Source organism: Lissotriton vulgaris, chromosome 7 (genome assembly GCF_964263255.1).
Source record: "Lissotriton vulgaris chromosome 7, aLisVul1.2, whole genome shotgun sequence".
Lineage (NCBI taxonomy): Eukaryota > Metazoa > Chordata > Amphibia > Caudata > Salamandridae > Lissotriton > Lissotriton vulgaris.
Genome location: NC_141695.1, coordinates 1,611,035,816 through 1,611,054,958, shown reverse-complemented (window position 1 = coordinate 1,611,054,958; position 19,143 = coordinate 1,611,035,816). Strand labels below are relative to the sequence as shown.

At 47.8% G+C, this 19,143-nt stretch overlaps 1 pseudogene; it reads right to left on the bottom strand.

The window, feature by feature from the left end:
* Positions 1 to 14,862: 14,862 nt before the first annotated feature.
* On the bottom strand, positions 14,863 to 17,031 carry LOC147706098 (uncharacterized; annotated as a pseudogene).
* Between the last annotated feature and the right edge of the window lie 2,112 nt (positions 17,032 to 19,143).

Sequence of the window (19,143 nt, the reverse complement as noted above, 5' to 3'; positions counted from 1 at the left end):
TGCTATACTTTTTATTTTTTTTAAACACTTTATTAAAGCTGCTGAGGCAATCCACATTTGTAAAGACCAAGCAAATATCCAGCATAAATTGACATCAGGTATCACATTGAACATTGCAAATAAAACACTGGTGTTTCCAGTAGGATTGCGTATTTGAACATAGAGAATGATACAGGGTAAAAATTTTCTAATAAGGCAACAGAGATTCAAAAGGAAAGAAATGAATAGTACGAAAATCAAAAGCAAGATAAAAGAAACACAAATCATAATTACTAGATTGCAAGACCAGCACAGTAATTCAGCTCGAGTGGCGGTAACCACCATCCCTGACAACATCCCCAGTCCAGACAAAGCAGACGACCTCAGGCACCACCCAACCAATACATGGACGGCGTTCAGTAGTCCACACATTTGTGTGTTAACAAGAAAGTCAGAAGGATAGATCGAACACAATACAGCCTCCTTGTGTGTCAGGCAATACACCCCCGAAGCTAGGAGGAGCAACGCTTCTCCAATCTACCCGGACCAAGTCTCCTGCATCCCAGGGCAGAAGTGAGCCGCATTAGGGTTAGTACGATGGTAGGTGCAACGAAGGGGTCCCTCACGCCCTAGCCCACCCCAGTCGGTGTGTTGGGATGAAGTGACTGAGAGGGTGTTTCACGTCTCATCTTTGCAATATATTGGCGATACGGACCCCAGAAGTCAATAGGGCAAGAAGAGGTTGGGAGCTGCTCCGAATATTCCACACTATTCATATTACAGTATGCCACACTCCCAAGCAACAAGGTGACCTTGGGGGCGCGTCGTGCACACCAGAGCAGTGCAACCTCCCTTTTGGCCAGAAGGAAGCAAATGGACGCCAGTTTACGGGTTTTGCGGGGGAAATTTGCCACATAACCCAGCAGCGCAATTTCCGGTGTAACAGTCAGTGTCAGACCCAGTATGTCCCCCAGAATCTTGTGTACCTCAACCCAGTAGGTGTGGAGTCTCGGGCAAGTCCAGGACAGGTGTGCGAAATCCGCCTGAGGGGCGCTGCATTTGGGGCAGGCATGAGGTCTGTTGGCGTCAATTCTGCGAGCAAGTGCCGGTGTGTGATACATCCTTCGCAGGAATTTAAAGTGTACAAGTTTGTGCCTACTATTCATGGAGACCTCCCTGGTCATAGCACAACATGCCTCCCATTGGTCGTCTGAAATCTGCGTGCCCAGGTCATGTTCCCATGCGGCGCAGACCGCCCCATCCGACGATGGAAGTGAGGACAAGCACAACTTGTAGAGTTTAGACACCACATGAGCCCCTAAGTTATTTTGTATGATGAATGTAAGTGCGGGATTATCATCAGGCGGAAGGGGGAATGTGGGGAATGTAGCTCTCAACAACGCTTGCAATCTCGTGAGTATGAAAGTATCCATAAAGGTTCGATCAGTGAAACGGGGGTCCTCAGTCACAGAGAAGGCATGTCCATTGGGGAACAGGTCACCAACCGAGAGTAGTTGGAATTTGGATAGAGACCGGCGCACCACAGATTCGCCGGTTATAGGGAGCCAGTGTGAGTTAGGTAACGGAAGGGCAGACGAGTACAGTGTGTCTATGTGCAGGAAGCGCCTGATCTTGTCCCAAGCCCAAGTCGTTGTAGCGAGCGGGAGTATGTCGTGAGGTTCTCGAGGTAGGCCCCTGGGGAGGACTGCGTTAAGTGACCGCGGGAGTGCCGCATCAGCTTCAGGTTTCAAATGTGGGATTCTGGCATCCGGATGGTACCAATGGTGGGCATACAAGCATTGGGCGACCAAGTAGTAGAGGTAGAAATCCGGGACCCCAAAGCCACCTCTCTCGTAAGTTAGTGTCACAGTGCGCCAGGCTATGCGTGGGTTTCCCCCCCCCCCCACACCAATCTCCTCAGGGCAGTGCGTAATTGTGTGAAAAAAACCTTGGTTAGAGGGATTGGTATGCTATTGAAGAGGTACAAAAACCGGGGGAGAACCACCATCTTAACAACAGCGATACGTCCGGCCAACGACAGAGGGAGACGGAGCCATCTGTCAGTGTTGTCTTCTAGAAAATCTAGAGCTTGCCCGTAATTTAGACGAATGATGGACACAGTTTCAAGATGGACATGTATCCCAAGGTACTTGACAGATTCTTCACACCACTCCAATGGAAGGGAGCAAGGCCACCGTGTGGTGGCGGGAGTGAGCGGAAAAAGTTGTGATTTGTGCCAATTGACCCTGAGGCCCGAGTATTTGCCAAATCGAGCAATCTCAGATAACAAGGGTTGTAGATTGGTCTCCAGAGTACGGACATATAAAACCATATCGTCTGCATAAAGCGAGACCAAAAGAGGGCCAGTGCGGAATTGGAGCCCTCTGTGGAGATGTTTCTCCTGGAAGTGACGAACCAGGGGGTCCATTGCCAAAATGAAAAGGAGGGGAGATAAGGGGCACCCTTGTTGGGTGTCTCTAGAGAGTGTAAACCCATCAGTGATGGTGCAGTTTAAGCGAATGCGAGCCGTGGGCACAGTATACAGCAGCTCCACCGTCGCAACAAACATTGCGGGCATGCCCATCCTGCGCATCACCTCCAAAAAAAAGGGCCATTCTAGAGTGTCGAAAGCCTTCTCGGCGTCTAAGAAGACAGCAGCCGTTGGCGTGGAGGGTTCAATTCTATGTAGGACCGAGAAAAGTGTGCGAAGTTTCAGGGAGGTTGATCTCTGAGAGATAAAGCCAGACTGTGCTGGCGATACAATGGTGTTCACCAGCAGTGCAAGCCGCATCGCCAGTACTTTTTCCAATATTTTGTAGTCTAGATTTAGAAGTGACAGTGGGCGGTAGGAACTACAGACTGTGGGGTCGCATCCCGGTTTGGCAACAAAACTATGACCGCTTCTCGGAGTGTTGGGGAAGGAATACCAGACTCAAGGGCTTCTGCATATACTTCAACAAGTATGGGCACCAGCTCCTCTTTGTATTCCTGGAAAAAGTCGGCCGTGAAGCCATTAAGACCGGGCGCCGAGGAGCCCCTCAGGGAGTCAATGGCTTCAGCAATCAATTCCGGACTTATGGGATGAGCTAGAAAGTCTTGCATATATTTCTCTAAGTACACCATGGCAATTTCGTTAATATACGACCCCGGGTCACGGCAATCATCAGGAAGTGCGGACGTGTAAAGATGTCGATAGTAGGTCAAAAAGGTGTCACAAATAGCAGGGGTTGAGAAGTGATGCCCGCCCAGTGCGTCAGCTATGTCAGTGATGTATGTGGCCTGCCGAGGCGAGCGTAGCAGCTGGGCCAATAACCTGCCCGGCCTATCTCCCTCACCATACCGGCGCGCCGTGTGGTATTTGCCCTGAAACCGCAACTCTCTGTCCGCGGTGTCCCTGAACTCCATCAGAAGCTCGAGGCGTCGCGCCTCGCGACCCGGCGAAGGGTCAGCAAGGATCTCGCTTTCAACCACTAACAGTTCGGTCTCTAGGCGGTTCAGAGTAGCACGGATTTCACGCAGTGCTCCAACACATTCTTACCTCTATTTCGCCACGCTCGTGACCCCGTTCCGCCCCGGCTCTGTGCCGTTTGCGCGGAGGGTCAGTCAGAGGAGCGTCACTTCCTGCCTGCAACACCACTTCCGCCCTGCATCCAGTCATCGCAGGTTAGCGGCCTAGTGTTGCCGAGCTTGCGTGTACTTATCCCCGCTCCCAGCACCCGACCAGTGACTAACGCGGCGAGCTAGGCTGCGGATGCACACTTGCTGTGGCTGCTGAATAATTTTAATGCTGATTTTAATAGCACTTTGTTAAATTACTCTGTTTTGTGTAGCGCTCATTCTTACCTCTATTTCGCCACGCTCGTGACCCCGTTCCGCCCCGGCTCTGTGCCGTTTGCGCGGAGGGTCAGTCAGAGGAGCGTCACTTCCTGCCTGCTACACCACTTCCGCCCTGCATCCAGTCATCGCAGGTAAGCGGTCTAGTGTTCCCTCACATACGTATAAAATGGCAATATGGCGGAAGCGCAGCGGACGAGCGCAGCGGGAGCGCCGACTTCGCGCACAAGTCAAGCCCGTCTGCGCCCGTCCACGGCCGACCGGGCCTAGGGCCCCGTCCTAATGCCCATTTTATTACTTATTCCTCCACTGACCTCCTTAATCTTAACCTCCCAGGGCCCATTACCGATCGCGCCACTAGGGCCGCCCAACAATGTGGTATCTTTGTCCCCTCGGATATCCCTGTGCTTGAAACCACCTCTTCCCTCAAACACTCTCCCTCTCCTTCTACCTTCACGCCCCCAACACTTGTTCCCCTGATGGTGCTGTATTTAAATACTCGCTCCCTAGTTTGCCATCAGCTCGAAGTTTTCCAACTACTGCATGATAGTACCATCGACATCCTCCTCTTAACCGAAACGTGGTTAACCGAGGATTCTGGCCCTGACATCCTCGCAGCTATCCCTGCAGGTTACTACATTATGCAAGCTAACCGTCCTGCCGGCAAGTCCGGTGGAGGGGTGGCGGCCATTATCCACTCTGAATTTAAATTCTCGGAGCTGTCGATGACCCCCATTCCCAAAACTGACTGTCTCACCTTTAAATTTTCCTCACCCAAATCTTCATTTGTCTGTGTCCTAGTTTATAGGCCCCCTGATCATATGCCTCTCTTCTCCCAACTCTTCGGCTAATCCATCTCCCAGCTTTCGATCAATCATGCCAACATCATGATCATTGGAGACTTCAATTATTGCCCATCTGACACCCACGAAAACCATCTCTCTGCGGAATTTACGGACCTGTTGGCAGGCATGAATTTCCACCAGCACATTCATACCCCTACTCACTGCAAAGGTCACATCTTGGACCAAGTGTGGACATCCAACCTTGATATCTCCCCTCCCTCCGTACTTCCCTGTCCCTGGTCTGATCATTTTTCTATTTCTTTCTCTCTTTATCTTCACATTTCGCGCCCCCCTCCCCTTACTAAAAACCTATCTGCTCGCAACTGGAAGAAAGCCAACATAAACGATTTCCATGCTCTATTGGCTTCCTCCGTTCCAGCACCTGCGATCTCGGTCGCCGACCAGGCTGCCCACCTAGAAGAATGGCTGTTAACTGCCTGTGACAAAGTTGCTCCCTACAAAACCATTAAAGCTAAGCGTCCCCACGATGCTCAACGGTGGTTTTCTGATCAGCTCAAGGCTGATAAACTTGCTCTTCGGCAGGCAGAGCGCCGCTGGAGACGCAATTATGATCCTCAGCTTAAACTTGTTTATGTAGATGCCCTGAACACTTACAAAAAAGCTATATTATCTGCCAAAACAGCCTACTTCTCTCAAAAAATCTTGGATTCTAACACCAAAGCCAAAGACATCTTTTCTATTGTCAATGAGCTCTCCCTGCCTGACAGGCTTACACCCCAACCTACCCAAACCTTATGCGACTCTCTGAATTCTTACTTCATAGACAAAATAACCATCATCAAAGACAACAGCCCCCCCCCTCATCACCCCTTCCTTTACCTCTTCCCCCCATGAATTCTAGCCATCTGACTCTGCTCCCACCAATTTCTCAAAATGAATTCTCCGTGCTTCTTTGCGAGGTTAGCTCAGGCTCCCCTAATGACTGCTGCCCCCCTCAGATCCTTAGAGAGGCCTTCCTGGCATGCCCTGGCCCTCCATTAGCTTTGCTCAACAACTCTCTCGCTACTTGGGAGGTCCCCCATTCCTTCAAACAGGCAGCTGTCATACCCATCCTCAAAAACACTAATGCTGACCCCACCATTCTAAGTAATTATCGCCCCATTTCCCTCCTTCCCTACTTGGGCAAAATTCTGGAGACCTATGTTACCCGCTGCCTGAGTACCTTTATCAAGGATTCCTCCTTCCTGGATGCCCAACAAGCTGGCTTCAGACCCCTCCACTCCACCGAGGCGGTCATAGTGGCCGTCATGGATGCCCTGAGGAAAGGTGCCGACAACAACATCTCTCAGGCCCTTGTCCTCCTGGACCTGTCGGCTGCTTTTGACACGGTCGATCATACTATTTTGATCGACCGTGTCAACAACGCCGGCATCCAGGGGGTGGCCCTCGACTGGCTCAGATCTTTTCTGAGCCATCGGACTCAGGCAGTTCACTTATCTACCTTTTCTGCGCCCTATTCATCCCTCACCTGCGGGGTCCCCCAGGGCTCCGCGCTCTCACCCTTACTGTTTAATTTGTACCTCCAGCCCCTTCTTGCTTCCCTCCGTAATACCCCGGTTACTATTTTCAACTACGCAGACGATCTTCAGTTAATTTTTCCCATTGACCCTCTTCCTTCCTCCCGTTCCAACTTTCAATCCACTATGCTCAACATCGCAGAGTGGATGCTTCATAGTCAGCTAAAACTGAACCCCACAAAAACTGAGCTGGTACTTGTTGGGGGCTCCACTAATCCGTGGAATTCCACCTTTTGGCCCACTTCCCTGGGGACTCCGCCTAGCCCAGTTGGCACTGTGAAGAGTCTGGGGGTGATCATCTCTGAGGACTTCTCAATGAGGCCTCAAATCAACGCAGTCACCTCTTCCTGTTTTTTCCACCTAAGGCGGATTCGTAAAATTAGTAGGTTCCTCACTAGAGATGCTCTAATTTTAGTCATCCTAGCATTGATCACTTCCAGACTTGACTATGCTAACACGTTGTATGCCGGAATTCCATCAATCCATCTCCACCGGCTGCAACTTGTCCAGAACCAGGCAGCTCGCCTGATTTTCCGCCAGCCAAAATACCAGCATGTCACCCCTCTTCTGCGTAGCCTCCACTGGCTCCCCATCACTAAACGCTGCATCTTTAAACTGGGCTGCGTCACCTTCAAAGCCCTATCCGAGCTAGCCCCTGCATTCATCTCTTCTTGCCTGACACGGTATGTCCCCCACAGAGACCTCCGCTCCGCAACTCTCAATCTCCTTGTCATTCCTAAAACCAGACGGAAAAAGCATGGTGGCCTGAGTTTCTCTGCCATGGCCCCCACCACCTGGAATTCCCTCCCAACTGCACTCCGCCTCTGCCCCAACTACGATCACTTTCGCAGACTGTTAAAGACCTACCTGTTTCAGTCAACACTTGAGTAACTCCTCCACCCCGGCTGACGTTATGTCAAGAGCGCCATGAAACCGTTGGTGAACGTGCGCGGTACAAATATTTTTAACGTAACGTTTAACGTAACGTTTGGTGATGCATACCCCCTTATGGTGGCCTTAAATCCTTCCCACAAAGTAGCCCAAGTGGTCACAGAGCCAGTGTTGATTTCGAAATAGTCCTCAATGGCGGAACGGACCTCCTCCGTAAAGACCGGGTCTGCTAAGGCTCTCTCTGGGAATCTCCATTGCCGTTCATATCCGCCCAGCCTAGGGATCGCCAGTGTCAGGACCACAGGGGAGTGATCAGAAAGAGTGCGGGGAATGTGTGAAGATCAGTAACCCATCCCGCCAAGCCCGGAGAGAGTAGCCAGTAGTCAATCCTGGTGCTCGTGTTGTGGTAACGGGAGTGGTGAGTAAATGCAGGGGTATTAGTGTGTCGTTTGGCCTCTATGTCAAGCAGTGAGAAGTGTGAGCATATAGCCGCCACGGCTGCACGGGCAAGTGGTTTGCGATCCGTGGAGGGAGATGTGCTATCCCAACAAGGGTCCATCAACAGATTGAAATCGCCCCCCAGTGCCAGTAGCTCTATGTTTGACTGGAGCAGTGACAGGTATAGGTCGTGAAGACAGGCCGGTGAGTCAGTATTGGGACCATAGAACCCCACAAAGGCAATCCTGTAACCATACAACACCCCAGAGAGTATCGCATATCTGCCTTCGCCATCAACTTTACTGTCTGTGAACACAAAGGGGATCCGCTTATGTATCAGAATCGCCACCCCACGTGCGTATCTACTGTAGCTAGAAAACACTCTGTGGGCACCCCAACTCCTAGCCAATTAAGCCGTGTCCGCCTGCACCATGTGTGTTTCTTGTAAGAAAAGAACATCTGCTTTATGCCGGTCAGCATATTGTTTACGTTTACGGGTGGAGGTTAAGCCCCGAACATTCCATGTCATCAATATTAGTCTAGATGGACCAGACTGCAGACCTAACCGGGCCATATCGTCAAATCAAGAACTGTAAGCAATGGGTGGTCGCCCAACAAGCCGACACCATAAGTCTCGCAATCTATCAAAAAAAAGAAAATGAGCCACAAAAAAACATACAACCCATCCCCCACCCACCACCCAGCCTCCCAGTACCCCTTGAGAGGCAGAACCCAGCCAATCTCTGGTCAGCAGTACAGAACACCAATAGCCAATTATACAGAACAGCAAAACATTTCTGCAAACTTAAACGTAACAAACCCCAAGAAGAACAAAATAAGGAGGCATACGCCATGGGGGGAGGCAACGCTACCCCCAAGCAGGCAACCCAGCTACGCGAAATATGAGATATTGGCAAATAACGAAATCCAGCAAATTCGGACCGTCCCACCACATAGAGAAAGAGCCATGACTGGAGGATCCTCGGATGATCAGCCCAGGCCAGTTTCTACAAACAAGTCCGCGCTAGCCTGTGTGTCAGTTTGAGGTGGAGAGTTAGGCCTGGAGCCGGAAGTCGAGCCCGGACCCTTTTTGTAATCATGACAAAAGTCCTGGGCCTCAGCCGGAGAGTCAAAGAAGCGGAATCTACCGTTAACATCCACCTTCAGACGCGCCGGGTAAAGCATACTGTATTTCAAGCCTAGATTGCGAAGAGCCGCCTTGACACTAGTGAATTTCCGCCGTGCCTCTTGCACCATTAACGTGTAGTCCGGAAAGAAGGACAACTTGCTCCCCTGCCACTGCACCTCCCCCATCTCTCGTGCAGCTCGGAGTGCGGCGTCACGGTCCCGAAAGTTCATAATCCTGGCAATAATGGGTCGGGGCAATTGCCCCGGTTGCAGTTTAGACCCCAGCGACCTATGTGCTCGCTCCACCACAAAGCCAGCCGTGAAGGTGTCTTTTCCGAACAGTTCAATAAGGAGGCTTTCAACAAAGGTGTCAATCGGCCTCCGACTACGCTCTTCCAAGTCCTCATTCTTAATGGCCACATCTTTAAGAATTTTTTCGACTCGTTCCAGCCGTTTCAGCGTCTTAGATGACCTGTCCTCTACATCCGATATTCTGGACTCGGCTAAGTCGAGGCGTCGGTCGTGGGCCTGCACCGTGGAGCCAATGTCAGATAACTTTTTCTCCAGACTATCGAAGCGCGTGTCCAGTGCCTTAAAGCCAGCGCGCATTTCCCCCATCATGAACGTTGCATCACCTCCGTCCTGTGTCCCATGAGCGCCAGATGCCGCACCAGGCGGGGGGTCGGCGGCGGGGAGAGGTGGTTTGTCGAAAGTGAGCGTCCTCTGGGAAGGGTCTCTTTTCCCCATCGTCAAGGACGCACTGCGATGCCGCAGGCGCAGCGACAGTGGCGGAGAACAGGGATCAATGATTCTCCTACCTCGCCGCCAAGACTTGGAACTCCCTCCCGGCCCACCTCCGCCTGACCCAGGACCACCTCGCCTTCAGGAAGCAGCTCAAGACCTGGCTGTTCGAGCAGTAGCGGACCCCCCTCCCCTAGCGCCTTGAGACCCTCTGGGTGAGTAGTGCGCTATATAAATGCTCTGATTGATTGATTGATTGAAGGTGAGTGATCAAACTCAGGAGCCACCAGAGCCTGTGAAGAACCAGCGGCGCGTGTACCCAGTGAGTAGGTCCCAATCCAAGGGAGCAATTTCAGGAGAAATGTCAGCCAGCACAGTGATCCGACTCCGAGTCTCTCCTGGTCATGGGCCCTCGCTACGCCAAGCGTGACTGATTAGGGAGAGACCACGTTGGAAGAAAGCGGAGAGGCACCGGTTCCGCTGCAGCAGTCGCACGGCGGGGCCGCTGTGTTACACCGGAGATTGCCGTCAGGTCCCCCAGCAGCCGCGCGCCCCTCTCCCTCCGCCCTCCATCAGGCCCCACAGCTGCCACCTGAACTCCTGCACGGGCCCGTAATCTAGGTCCCGGCTCCGGCGCTCGCCCGGGCCGGAGGCCCCCGCCTCACGCCGGGAACCAGGCAGCCCAGAGCAACGGGAACCGCGCAGCAAGGGCGGCGCCTACGCGAGCCTAGCAGGGGAGATAGCAGGGATCGGGATCGCGACCGCCAGCGGCCAAGCGGCACTCACCCGGCGCTCCAGCGCAGAGAGGGAAGATGGCGTCGAGGTCCGGAGGCCTCAGATCCCCTCCGCCGTGTACTTTGTGCTCGACCGCTCCCGCGGCACGGAAATTTCACCCAGGTGGTCCCGCGGACATCGGGAGGTAGGTCCTAGCGTCTGGGAAATAAATGGGGCGCAGATTACATCCCTTTTCGCTGTTGCCGGGCGCCCGCTCGGAGGAGCTTCACAGCAGAGCGGCCATTACGTTTGCTGCCGTGGCCACGCCCACTTTCTTGCTATACTTGCAAGCTTTGCAGCGCAAGCACGGGAAGAAGCCTGTGATCCTATTGGTAGCCGAGGTTGCAGTTGGGGGGGGAGAAGTGGCTATGAATCAGGTGATCTGATAATGACTGGCATCTCCGATAGGTAATCATAGGTCTATCCGAGATATGTTTTTTCAAGAGGTTATCTGTTTTTAATATATGCCAGTTTTTCTTAAACGCCTGGACAAGATCACCTGATTTGATGTTAAATGTGGTGATCATTCTGACCTGATCATTCTCATTCTGCGCCTCCTTCACCAACAGGAGATCCCTCCTGTTGATGGTTTCTGCCTTAACGGTTGCCTGATTTAATACACTCTTTGAGTAGCCCCTAGCCTGGAATCTGTTGCTAGCATCTTTTTGGGCACCTCTAAAATCTGTTTCCGCTGATCAGTTACTTTTGAGGCGCAGATATTCACCGTAAGGTACGTTCCTGATTAGACTCCTAGGGTGATGGCTAGCCGCGTGTAGCACGGCATTGCCTGCCGTGGGCTTCCTATAAAGTCTAGTGTGGAGGTTGTTGTTGTCCACAAATACTTCTAAGTCAAGATAACATACGCTACTGTCAGTAATTGTGCTAGTGAATTTTAGGTTCAGATCATTATTGTTAAGCGCGGAGACATAGTCCTCAGCCGAGGTTTTATCTCCGCGCCAAACAACAAAGAGATCGTCGATGTATCTTGTCCACATCAAAATTCTCTCATTCCACATTTCATTATTACCTCCCGAGGCCTCGTGCTTCTCCCACCAGCCCACAAATAGATTTGCGTAGCTGGGAGAGAAGCACAAGCCCATTGAAGTACCCCTGATTTGCTACAGCTGGCCAGAGAAAAGGAAGAAGTTATTGTACAGACAAAATCGCATCATACACAAAAGCGAAATTTTTCTTGTTTCCTGTCCAGGAACCACTTTGTGGCACTTAGCCCTTTTTCATGATCAATGCATGTGTATAGATTAACAACATCAAGTGTTATTAGTAGCATATCATTCCCAAGTGACGCTGTCCATGATGCGAAGGAAATCCTGCGTGTCCCTCACATAAGAGGGTAAATCCTTCACAATCGGGGCCAAGTATGTATCAATGAAGCAAGAAGTGTTCTAGAGTTGGCTGCCTATTGCCGAGACAATAGGCCTCCCTGGTGGTCTTTTGGCATTTTTATGGATTTTTGGCAGGTGGGAAGAACCGGGGAATCGCAGTGAAGAAAAGAGTATTCCTCTCAACTGATCATGCCATCACTCTTCCATTGATTGTTCTCTCTTTACCATAGCATAGCACTCTATGTCTCTCAATTGTCTTAGTGCCTCATGTTCGTAATTATCCTTACTGAAGATATTAATGTTCCCACCCTTATCCGAGGGCTTGATCTCCATCGATTTATCATTCCGTAGAGATTTAATTGCTTCCCATTCCTTCCTTGTGATATTAGATGTTCTCATATCCATTTTGTTGTTAGCCATTCTTTCCAGATCTGCCGTTATTGCTTCACTGAAAACATCAATCGCATCGTGAGATGCATTCGGCAGTTTCCTTGATTTCTTCTTTAAATTGCTTGGATCTCTGACTTGTGTTATGGAGGTTACATTATTTCTCTCCATGTCTTGCTCCTGATTTTGTAATTCCTGCGTGGGAGTTAGCAAGATATTCAGGCGGTTATCTTCAATTGTTTCCTCCGTTAGTGTTGTTTCTATCATTCCTGGGCTTGCTGATTCTTGCCCTATTATTGGGTGTTGTAAGAAGATTTTTTTGAATTTAAGTTTCCTAATATATCTGAACAAGTCCATTTTTGTGTCCACAAGCTTGAACTCACTTGTCGGACAAAAGCTGAATCCTTTTTTGAGTACCTTGATCTCATCAATCGTCAAGTTCCTTTTAGACAGGTTGATGATGTTGTTCGCCAGTAGGTAGTTCTAGTTAGGACCTTGTTTCTATTCAAAAAGTGTTTTTTCTTTTCCCAATAACTTTGGCACCGGTTGACGAATCTTCGCAAATTTTTCAAAACTAGTGGGGCGCTCTGGTCCGCTCCCATCTTGAAAGTTTCGGGGTGATCCAGCAAGCTAAAGGTAGCCCTCAAAAAGAACTCTTTTTCTTAAATGGTGTAAATCCGTTCAGTAGTTGCTGAGAAAATCAAAAAATAAAAGTTTCAATATTTAGAGGCACGGAGGATCTGCGGACCCTCCTGACCACAAGCTGTATTCTAATTGACTGACAACACTTCAAACCAGGAAGTGTTCGCAGCCATCTTGTGCCTCAGTTCTGAAATGCGCAAAACAAGAAAAGGGGGCGGGGTAGAAACACCCTGACCCCCTAGGCCCGCTCAGGGGGTCCCACAAGGACCCCCAGGGCCAAAAAACATTACTGAAGGTACCTGGTGGGCTAGTTGAACCCCAGGGACCCTCAGGATCTCAGGATTCAAGGGGACTTAATCCCCCAACTTAAAACGTGCCACATGGGTGCAAACACACCCTGTGGCACGTTTTAATTTGGGAATTAATTCCTCTTCAATCCCGATGACCCCTGGGGGGCAACTAGCCCAACAGGTACCTCCAAAAAGCGCCAGAGGCCTGCGTTGTAGAGAGGTGGTCCAGGCCATGCCCCTTTTTACACCTCTCTGCAATGCAGCTCCTTGGCCCTTACTGTAGGTACCTGGTGGGCTAGCTGGACCCCAGGGACCCTCAGGATTCAAGGGGACTTAATCCCCAACTTAAAATGCGCCACGGGGCACATTTGCACAGTGGTGAAGGGAGGGGGCGGGGCCTTTCTGCACCTCTGACTTAGAGGTAGTTTTAATCCCCCTGCCCTATTATGTACCAGGGCCTTACAGAGGAGGTCATGCTAATCACAGGGGTACCCCAACACATAGTGTTCTCTAGTGTATGTAGGTGTTTTCATTGTATTCTAAGTGTCTTTTAGCATAGCACTGGCTCTAGGCGTGGTTAGTCAGAGTCATTTACCACCAGTACCCGTACCCGTCTGAAAAAGTTGAGGGCATAGGATAATTTTGTAACAGGGCCTCTTTCTGCTCCTCTGTTTTTTCTTTCTGCACTTCTTGCTTTTTCCTGCACTTTTCCTCATCTTTGAGGACTTCTTTCTGCATTTTTTTTTATTCTTTCCGTGCATTTTTTCTACTTTCTTCACGTCCTACCTCTGTAGACATAGTTATAAACTAACATTTAAAAGAACCTTAGAAATTCACTTAAAAACCATAGGTTTCAGGCATGTTATAGTTCGAAATTAGCATTTAAAAAACCGTTGAAATTCACAGAATAAACCATCGGTTTCAGGCACGTTATTGCTAGAAATTAGCATTTAAAAAACCTTAGAAATTCACTGCAAAAACCATAGGTTTCAGGGGCGTTATAGTTAGTTGGACATTTCACTCGTACAAAACAGAGCAGACAGGCCTAACGTAGAGCAAAGTATAAAGGATTTAACCCGTTAACCGCGGCGGTAATTCCGCCGCGGTGCGGACGTTTCCGTGCGCGGGTGGGGCGCCGTCGGTAGCATGGAAAGGGTTAAGAACAAAAGAACAATAAAGTCAAAATGCAAAACAATGAAAATCCCAAACGGAATTTGAATTTTTTTTTTAATGAGCTAAATAATAACAAAATGGCAAAAATAAAAAAGGGGTACCTTGAGATATGAATTTTAAACATTTTAAGTAGGAATAGCACCAAGAAAAGTAAAAGTGATATAAGCACAATTTGTGGCTGTCTGCAGTGGAGTTTGGATAGGATACACAAACCAGGTTTGTTGTGGCCAAGGATTATACCTTTTGAGTTAGTCCTTTAACCCTTGCAGCGCAGCGAATTTTCGCGCTGTGTGGGTCATTTACATAGTGGGCGAGATTCAGACGGCCCCCGGCAGTCGTGAGCACACGCCCAACGTAACTCATGACAGGCGAGGGCCGTCATTAGCATGCAAGGGGTTAAGTCCCAAACCAGCACAAGAGTACACTTGTAAGGCCCCCTCAGGACCTCACGGGTGGCACTTAAAAAGACTTGATAGGTGTCAGGGAGATCACAACAGAAGGGTACAGTTGAGGTCCAGATGCCAATGGATGTTGCAGGAAAGGCCTCTTGTAGCTTGTTGTAGCTCTGTAGCTTGGACAAGTGGCCAGTCTTATGACCCTCACCCTTGGAGTCCACACCTTTGTCCCGAGTACAAGAGGGAGAAAATCCAGTCCTTCATGGCTCCTCTCAGGTCACAGAAGCAGGTCAAGCCCTCTTCTATTTCTCCTCAGGTCCAGCAGTGTTCTGAAGTGGGTGCCTAGAGATGCTACCATTATGCTTGGCACAAGCCAGTGGATGGGAAGGACTCCAAGGCAGGCCCTAACCAACGGGGTAAAAGTTCAGACCCTAGCTATTTTGGGCATTTGCAAGCTGGCGAAAGTGTTCAGCCATGCTAAACTTCAGCTCCGAGTGATGGAGGTGTATGTGGTGAGTGTACTACGGTAACCCCGGTACCCTCCCACATCTTACACCAAAATCCAGTCTAAAGCAGCCACTGAACCCCCAATAAACCAACATTACGCAAAAGATTGGCATTTCCTGCAGTGCTGAGAAGTGGGCCAGGGGAAACCAGCAGGTGGATAACAACTGTGCAACTTCAACCAGTTTTAGATATTTTCCCTTCCAGTATCATCAGTGATTGAGGGCAAGTTGTATAATTTCCAACATGACAAAATCACAACACAAACATACAAAAAGTAAGATTGACAACACTGTTTTGTTTATTAACTTGTTTTCTCTTTTGTAACTAGCTGTGCATTGGACACTTGATGTTAGGCTCAAGTCTAATGTCTGGCTCAGGCTTTTTTATAAGACAAAGCAGGCGTGAGCCAGCATTTTCTGTAAGGAGTTGACAGGATTATTCTGATCTCTACAATCAAATGTGTATCCAAGCAAGCACCTACTGAATTAATGCTCGACTTCATGTATATTTCAAATCTTTAATCAAATGGTTACACTATGAAACATTAAATTCCTTGATCTTTTTTGAGCTGTTGGATTTAAGGCAAACACATATCAGTTCTGGCTTGACTCTGCCGCAGAATGCTTTCGCTTCTGCCCCTTTGGCAAGATGCAAGGTGGATAAGGTTCAGTACGTGGCCTATTTGTTTGGAATATTAGCTTAGACAAAGAAGTCCTATCATCACACAAATCTGGATTGGACATTCTTTTATTCTTTATTACACATGAGAACACACGTTCTTCTTCTGCATTACTGTGTGGTAAAGTAAAAACAAGTCTTGCGATTTTAGAAAGTAGAAAAAACTTGCTCCTGTGTGAGCTTCGAAAGATAAAATCCCGCTCAAGATGAAACCAGACAACATCTATTCTGTATGCATCAACCTCTCCACTGGCACAGTTTACTTTAATGGTAGCATCTTCCCAGGTTTTCGCAGGAACATCTGCAAATTCAATAACTTGGTAAGTGCCAAACTCTTGCTTGAGGAAGGTCAGATCTTTTTTTGTGAATTTTAAATAGGTTTTAAACCGCTCAACCATAAAGAGCACACTTTCAAAACCATATTTATGTTTTTCAAAAAAGTTGAAGACTCTAGCATGTTTGAGCACCTCGTCATGAACTGGGAGCACTTCTAATGCCCATTTTACTGCCTCCTGGTGAAAAGAGCGCACAGCTTCAAAGAATTTAGATTGGGTTTGAGTTTCAATAATCCCTCTTTCAAGCATGCTCTTCAGCTTTCCACGAACACTGATGCCTACATAAAGGCTCGATTCGGGGATCTGGTAGTCGCAGGAACTCAGATCTGGAAGATTGGTTTCTGGATTTTTAATGAACGATTGGACAACCTGGCCCAGATAGGCTCTATTTAATAGTAATGTCAGAAGATCCACAATGGCATCATACAACAGATGAATTACGGGGTCTTCTCTCTGCAGCAAGAGGTTGAAATTCACAAATGCTGATAATGAAGACTGAAGGAACAGGCAATAGATCTCAGTCATAGGGTTCTTGAAGCAATGAACCAGCCTCTGCAGTCTGCTCCAACTAGTTCCATCAATATCCATAGTGGACGAAAAATAAGAACGGAGGGAGTCAAAGTTAAGAATCCGTTGATCCAAACAAGTAAGCATTCCAAGCCAACGGACAGAAATTTCCTTCAGCGTTTGACAGTAGTCGGAGTCTGCAAACTTACAAAACCGACCAGACAAGTTTGTCATTGTCGATGCATGTTCAAACCAGAAGTATAAATCAATAAGAAGATCCTCTGCATCAAAATATTTTAGGAAGATGCAGAAAGCAGATGAGGCTTACAAGGCACAGTTGTCTGCTACTTGACTTGGGCATGCCATGAAATATATGTTTTCATTATAATTGTGTGCAATAGTTTTTATAGGGTTTAGGTTCCCCATATTAAATGAGGTGTTATCAAGCCCAAACCCAATACAATTTTCCCAAGGAATGGAATGTTTATGCACAGCATTGCAAACAGCATCAAATATACCTTCGGTTGTGTCATCCTTCCTTATGCACATGTCCAGAAATTTACAGCATACTCTGCCCTGTTTAGAGTCAAAAATACGTACAGTCAAATGGGTTGGTCACCTTGGAGCAGTAAATACAATGATACATTATGCACAATACCATTTCAAGTTGGCCACTCATATCACTGGGTGGCCATCTTAGATTGTAACATTTACAGTGTGCCTCTATTGTACTAATCATCAAACGACAAAACCTTGGATAGTCTCCACGTAGGGAACAGGAGACAATGGCGTCACTAGAGTGAACTGGCCTCCAATGGCAAATGTTAAACCCAAGAATCGCCACCTGAGAAAATGTTTCTTTGTTCCTTTATAAGTGATTATCCACCTCAAGTCTATCTACGGACACACAAACAATTGTGACAGGATGTCCTCACACCCCACCAGGTGTAATGCTTCATCATAGGACTTTCCTCGCTCTTCAAAAACTCATTCTGATTAAGAACAGGCCTACACTTAATAGTAAAGGAGGTACTTCTACCTGACTATTTAACTGTGATATAAGTATGTTAAAAACCAATGTGATAAATCAAAACTACCTTTTTATCTAAGCGAGATATCACTAGGTGTTAAAAAATCAGTATGGAGACTAGGGGAACCAAAACCCCATCTCCCACTTAGACCATCAACATGTTTCTGCCTCTTGGTTCACAAGAGTGTGGCATTCGTCAGGACGGAACACGGGATCATATTGTGGCTTGTACTCCTGTTAGTGCCACTTTATATTCAGACTGACATTAAAAAACAATATTTTGGGAGGAGGTAAGGAAAAGTCTTTTCCAGTTCTCCTCTCATGTTAAATCTGTTTGCTCACATCTTTTTAATGGGCACCTCAGTATCTTGGGGCGGAGTCGATAGTGTACTATGTTTTGAAAACCCTTGCGCTGACCAGCTGTTCTTGCTAAATTGGCACCCTAGCAATAGCTTTTCAGGGATAGATTGTTCACCCGATTCTGGTGCTTATCAAAATTACCCACTATAGCACTGCCTCACATGCAAAAATGTTTGTTTCTTCCTACAGTTTTGCATTCTAAGATTGCATGCAATCTCACAAAAATATCCTCTGTAGTCGCTTGAAAATTGACTAGGGGGCATATGTATCAAACGATTTTGTATTCGCAAATGCTGCGATTCGCAAAAAAACAGCGTTTGCGAATACAAAATCGCAAAACGGGATGTATGAGCAATTTTCGCATCGCATTATTAAGGAATCGCTAATTTTGCGATTCTTTAATTTTGCGTAAGCATTTAAAGGAATCGCAAATTACGATTCCTTAAATGCTATGTAACAAGCACCCAAGTTGTGCGATTTCTCTTGAAGATATCGCAAATTACCACCAACTTACAGTTGGTGGTAATTTGTGATTTCTTAGAAAATTGCACTTTTTGGCATTTTTCAAAGTGCCATGTGGTGCACATACATGCCCTTATGGCATGTATGTGCGCCATATGCGCACACATGCTCATTTCAGGGGTGCATCGGGGTGTCCTTACGACACCCTTGCACTCTTGAAAATATTCTCAATTTGTGATTCTCAAATTGCAAATCGCAAATTGAGAATGACTTCCCTCTCCTGGCCCATAGGAATGAATGGGAAGGTATTCCTTAATTGCGATTTCGCAATTTGCTAATCGCAATTAAGGAACAACAAGAAAACTCAAAATATTTGCACATTTTTAAATACATCCTGTTATGCGATTCTCAAATAGCGATTCTCAAAAAATCGCTATTTGAGAATCGCAATAACAGATTTTGATACATATGCCCCTTGGACTTAAAACGTCAAATTTTTGCCTCTCCTTTACTTTCCAATGAACCTCTCTTTTCTTTGCATCCTTTAATCACAGCCTAGTATAAGTCACACACGTTTGCCGTATCGCCTATCATTTTATTTCTGCAAATCTCCCACACCTCATTTCAAAGATGTAACCTTGCCTTTACAAGATGTATCCCTGCAGCCTGACAATACCTAATCTCCTATAGCTTATACATTAATAATGCCAACCATTTGCATGGACCTCCGCCCAACTAAAGATCACACTAGGGGCCCGATGTAGGTAATTCTAATTTACCACTTCTTAAATACCGAATCATACCGATTCGGTATTTAAGAAGTGGTAAATGAGAGGGGGGGGAAATGTAGGTAATTCAGAATCGGT